Below are 6,297 nucleotides of genomic sequence, written 5' to 3'. Positions count from 1 at the left end.
TGGAGGTGGCCATGCAAGCCCTGGAAACAAGCCGTGGGGATGGGTGAGTATCCAAGGTGAGGCACGGCTGGAAGTTCCTCCTGTCAGTCTTCCAGAGCTTCCCATCCACACATCCTTGGCAGGACCAGATCACTGCTGCTCTGCTGCTCTCCAAGAGTGTGCCTGTACTTTTCCCCATTCCTGGCATAACTTCCATTTTTATTAAAAAAAAAAAAAAAAAAAAGTAAAAAAAGTTTTGTTTTGCTGATTTTGTTTTTTAACAGAGCCTAACAAAACTCCAGATAATGACAAACAAGTGAGCAAGACTCTGGCACAAGCAAACGAGATTTAATCTGTCAGCCCGTGGGTGGCTGGAGCAGGATAGTGCTGGCTTATTTTCTTAAGGTGGCTCTTTCCATCCCTGGAGCTGCTTAAAATAAAGCAGATGGGAATACAGAATTATCTTCGATGCTGAAATGTGGTGCTGCATGCAGGAAATGTTGCTTTTTGTGGAGTCTCTGCTCTGACACACTAAATCCACACCAGCCACTCAAGCACTGACTGGAAAATGATTGCCCAGACACTTCAGTGGCAGCGCTGGAGCCAGGGAATCAGAAACCCCAGGATGTTTCAGCCTGATTTAGGGGTTCAGGGGGTTGAAATGTATGAGGAAGGGTCACCTGGACTCAGTGAAAAGAAGAAGCCTAAGATAGTTCACTGATAGTTAGAACCCAGAAAGCCCTCACTCGGCATGGGTTGCACAGGGAGGTTGGGTGTGAGAGCTCCTGGTCCATGCTGGGATCCAGCCAAGAGCTCATTTAAGGAACCTGGACCAAAACTATGGAGCTGTTTAAGTCACTCCATGAGCCAGGAGGTGGCAGTGGCTTTTCTCCTCCAGGTCCCGGTACATTTTTTGCTTCCCTCTGATCCAGACTGTGTTGAGGAGATAAAGGTCAGCTTGGTTCACATCAAAGACCTGATGCATTAAAGCAGTGGGTCACACCAGGGTGGGCAGACAAGACAGAACCACTACACCACAGAATCCCAGAACCATACAATCACAGAATCCTGTCGCGGTATCCTGCAGTGGTAGGGTGGAGAAGAGAGATCCAGCAGGCAGGAATTGTGCAGCAAGATTGATTTATTTAATTATTTTACAACTCTTTTATAGACTTTTTTTCTTCATAGTCTAATTGATCAAAGGATCAGCCACCCCTTGGGGTGATTGGCTAAAATCCTAAAATATCCATTGTCGAAATATTTTTCTACTGTACTATAAACAAAGCTTTGCATGGTCACAGGTGTTCATAGCTTATAGAACTCTACTAACATCTTCCGTGAGAGAGAAAAATATCTCACAGGACTGGAAAGGAGCAAGAAAAATTCTTACTAGCAGCATATTTGTATCCACAGAATCCCAGAACCACAGAATCCCTGAAGTGTTTGGGTTGGAAAAGCCTTCTAAGATCAACAAATCCAACTGCTTCCCCAGCACTGCCCAGGCCACCACTGACCCCTGTCCCCAGGTGCCACAGCCACACGGCTTTTAAATCCCTCCAGGGATGGGGACTCCACCACTGCCCTGGGCAGCTGTGCCAGGGCTGGACAGCCCTTTCCGTGAAGAAGTTTCCCTGAATATCCAATCTAAACCTCCCCTGGCCCAGCCTGAGGCCGTTCCCTCTCCTCCTGTCCCTGTTCCCTGGGAGCAGAGCCCGACCCCCCCGGCTGCCCCCTCCTGTCAGGGACTTGTGCAGAGCCACAAGGTCCCCCCTGAGCCTCCTTTGCTCCAGCCTGAGCCCCTTTCCCAGCTCCCTCAGCCACTCCTGGTGCTCCAGACCCTTCCCTATCTCCATTCCCTTCTCTGGACACTCTCCAGCCCCTCAATGTCTTCTTTGTTGGGAAGGGATAAAACTAAACCCAGGATGTTTGTCCTCTCTGCAGGCAAAGGAAAAGTCAGGAAAGGTTACGTGACTTGGGAGCGCCATGGGAGAAAAGGATGAGCACAACTCCATCACTGACAGGACCCTGAAAGGACAACACTCTCAGGCACAGGGTGGGATTGTTGGGGTGCCCTGTGCAGGGCCAGGAGTTGGACTCAATGATCTTTGTGGGTCCCTTCCACCTCAGGAGATTCCATGGGTCTATGATCCTTTAAAAATTTAGGGATATATACAGATGAAAATAGGATCCCGTGGGCATTCTCATGCCTAAAGGTGATTAAAGCACCTTTTCAGCATCTCCTCCTACACATTCTGTCCTGAGGACAAATCCCTGTCCCTGTCTCTTGGCTTTCACCCCTCTCTGCTGGCTCGGTGGGAGCTTGTCAAGCTCCTCTTTTTGGGGTGTCACTGCCAGGCTGATGTAGCCCATCAAGCCCCTCCCTTGAGACCAGTCCAGTGGCTTCAACGGGCAGTGCCCATGGGATGGCAGCAAAATCCATCACTGGGGAAATCTCCAAGCCCAGTTTTCCCGGTCCCTCTTGGCTGGGTACCACTGCTGGCACCAGGACACAGCAGGGCTGGGGCTGGCAGCACAGAGCCCAAACCGAGGCTGCAAAAGAACAGGGATGAGGGGAGGTTCAATGGTCTTTTTTCTCAGGGCTAGTTTTGCTTCTCTGTTGAAAAGCAATCCCTAAAAAAACCCCAAAAACAAACCAAAGAAGAAAAAACAATATAACTGCAAAGCATACCATTCTTTTTGGATGAATCCTCCAGGCCTGGATGCTTTCTGTGGATGGGGAAGAAGGTGGATGGCAGGGGTGAAAAATTAAAAAACTTTGCCAAAAACCCAGCTTTTTTTTTTTCCCCCCCCCACACAAATCCATATAAATATCTCAGGGTAGGATTCCAAGGCTGTCCCTCTCCAAGCAGGAACCTCTGTGGATGCTGGGAGAGCAGAAGGCACTCAGGGCATGCAGAACAGGCTGTTCTGCTCAGGGATGAGGAGATCTCTGCCTAATGAATTGGCCCTGTTTCCGGAATGACTGCCAGGATGAAATGGGGTCTCTCCTCCACTTATTCATGGGAATTGGCTGCTTCCAACCTCTCTGCCTGTGTAATTTCTGGGATGGAAAAAAGTGAAATGGGAAGGAAAGGAATGAGTTCATATTTATGTCCTGGTAGGAATTTTGGCTGAACCCCATTAAAACCAAGGTAAATTAGGCTTTTTATCAGGGCTTTCTAAAGTAACACCTACCTGGCATCCTTTTCCTTGCTCCTCTCTTTTTTTTTGAAGCAGATAAAAATTGCAGGAGGGAGGAAAACTAAATCTGTGGGGTTTGGGATTTTTTTTAAACTATGAAGTTTTGGGAATTAATTTTTTTTTAATTATGAATTTTGGGATTTTTTTTTTTTTTTTTAATACAGTAAACATGTCCTGATTGACTTTCCCTATCCTCCTTTTTAACCTCCATCACAGAATCACGGAATGGTTTTGGTTGGAGAGGACTTTAAATATCACCTTGTTCCATGCCCTGCCATGGGCAGGGACACCTTCCACTAGCCCAGGTTGCTCCAAGCCCTGTCCAACCTGGCCTTGGACACTTCCAGGGATCCAGGGGCAGCCACAGCTTTTCTGAGAAACTTTTGCACGGCCTCACCACCCTCACAAGAAAGAATTTCTTCCCAATATCCAATCTGGACACTCTCCAGCCCCTCAATGTCTTCTTTGTTGGGAAGGGATAAAACTAAACCCAGGATGTTTGTCCTCTCTGCAGGCAAAGGAAAAGTCAGGAAAGGTTACGTGACTTGGGAGCGCCATGGGAGAAATGGATGAGCACAACTCCATCACTCTCTTTCAGTTTCAAGCCATTCTCCCTTGTCCTGTCACTCCATCCCTTGTCCAAAGTCCCTCTCCAGCTCTCTTGGAGCACCTTCAGGTACTGGAAGGCTGCAATGAGGTCACCCCAAAGCCTTCTCTTCTCCAGGCTGAACAGTCCCAATTCTCCCAGCCTTTCTTTATGGACAGATGCTTCACCCCTCCTTTCCCTCCAGCTCAGAACAGGAGCAAAGCACCCTCCTCCTCCCTTTTCCACCTGTAGCAATTATCCAGCACCTCAGACCCGAGAGCACTGACAGAGGGGAACCTCCCCACCCATCCCACTTCCTGAAAAGGATGGGGTCATGTAATCATCTTTCCCAGCAGATTTAATTGGGAATCCGCCCCACCGACAGAGGATGGATTCACTCCATCACTTTGAGGTCAGTGCGCATACAAATTAAATTCCTGTGCCTCCAGTGTAAAGAGTCTCTTAGGACTGTAGGATTAGGATTGAAGAGTCTAATAAGGGGAGAGAATTAAGCCTGCAATCACTTGGACTGATTTAAATTAGGGTTGGTTTTTTTCCCCTCTCGCTTTGATTAAAATAAGCCGATTTTCCCTTCCACCTGTGTTTCTTATGCAGGCAGAATTTCCATTAACTTCAGTCAAAGCTTTTTTTAACTTCTTCAAGCTAAAACTTCACGGCATCCCTTCCTCCTGGTTGCCAGGATTTTCCTTAGCACATTCCCACCCTTGTGATATTAATTATAACATCTCCCTGCTTTATGTACCAGTCACCTCTGTTATTAAATGGACCTCCTGTGTGCCTTTCTTCTCTCTTATTAAAGAACACTGACCTTCATTATGTGTTACAGAATATGATGAATATTCATTATGGGATGGGGATGATCTTGGGCTTACATTGTCTGCAGGAAGATTTAGGTCAGGAATAAAGGAAACCCTTGCTGTGACAGGGACAGTGATGAACTGGAAGGGTTTGGAGGTGGGATAGGGCACGTGGCTTTCAAGCATTCAGCCAGATATTAGGGATGCAGCATAGAGGTGATGCTGATTTGGGGTGAATATGTGGGATCCTGGGCAGCCCTCGTCCTTTTGCACACTTCCTATGGAAACAGGAGTACTGGAAGTCTTCCAGTAAGTTCTCCCAGTAGCCATCCATTAAAAGGGAGAGCACAATGTTTAATAGCATAATTTTCAAGCTCTGCACTAATTGTACAGTGCTTAAATCAAAGAGAAGACAAAGTAACCTGGGCACTCTTCTCTGGCCATCAATTCATCCTCCAGCCCTCTGTTAATGACACTAAAGACAGTGCCTGTCCCCATCCCCAACCCCCAGATGTATTCATCAATACCCAGGAAATCCTCCAGCAGCCACACTGAGCTCATCTCACCACTTTTCACCGGGCTTGGAGTTGAGATAATGCCCAGCAATGGGATGGGAAGTGCCTGAGGAGCATGGAGAAGGCTATGGGAGCCCTGGGAGCCCTGGCTGGAATCCACTTTCCTGAGTGCCATGATATTCACAAGGTATCCACACCCTCCTCTTGACTTACAGGAAGCATTCCATTAAACTCCTTGGATGGGGGCAATCCTGAGCACAAACATAGGCTGAGTGGAGAATGGACTTAAATGGATTAGAATGATTTAAATCCTGGCTGTGAGGGTGGGGAAGCCCTGGCACAGGGTGCCCAGAGAAGCTGTGGCTGCCCCTGGAAGTGTCCAAGGCCAGGTTGGACAGGGCTTGGAGCCAGCTGGGATAGGGGAAGGTGTCCCTGACCATGGCAGGGGATTGGAATTAGATGGTCTTTAAGGTCCCTTCCTACCCAAACCAGTCTGGGATTCAATTATTGGGTTGCTACTGGCAGATAAAATCCAGTGAATCTCATTTATGACGTTCCTGGGTTTGCACCTCTCTCCCAGTTTAGCCACTTTAGGACCTGCAACCCAGAGCAAAGATCATTTCTGAGCATCTTGACCTGTGCTGGAGACAGATCCTGCAGAAAGAGACTCCTGAAAAAAAAGATTTTCCCTCTGAAACTTTCTGTTCTGCTTTTAAAATGACTCCTGGAAACCTGCTGTGCTGGTCATCGAAGAAAGCAAGGAACTGGATTACCTGTGCCTTGAGCCTAATCCAACCTGACAGTCCTCACAATTCCGTGTTCCCTCAGTTATCCACAGAGCAGGGGCAGCACACACAGCTCTGTTCCCTTTTCCCCCACCACCCAACCGCTAGGTAGGAGCACCCCCATTTGCGGGAAGACCAGGCAATTCAGTCCAGACATTTAACACAGGCAATAAATTCAGCACCAGCAAGGACTGGTGCTTCCTGATCCTGCTGAACCCCTGCTAAATGCTTTCATTTTAAGGATTTCTTTAATTTATTTTTAAATAAAGATACTCTGTCTTCTCCTGCTCTCCCCTGACTTCCCCCAGCAACGTGATCCATTTGGATTAGCTCCAGGAAGATGAAAGCAGCCTTGCTGCTCCCAGAGTTATCTGTGTACTCCACGCAGTCCGAGGAGAAAAGCGAATATTCCT

The sequence above is a fragment of the Coloeus monedula genome (assembly GCF_965178545.1).
Source record: "Coloeus monedula genome assembly, chromosome: 5".
In the NCBI taxonomy this organism is placed as follows: Eukaryota; Metazoa; Chordata; class Aves; order Passeriformes; family Corvidae; genus Coloeus; species Coloeus monedula.
This window is presented reverse-complemented; position numbering follows the sequence as displayed.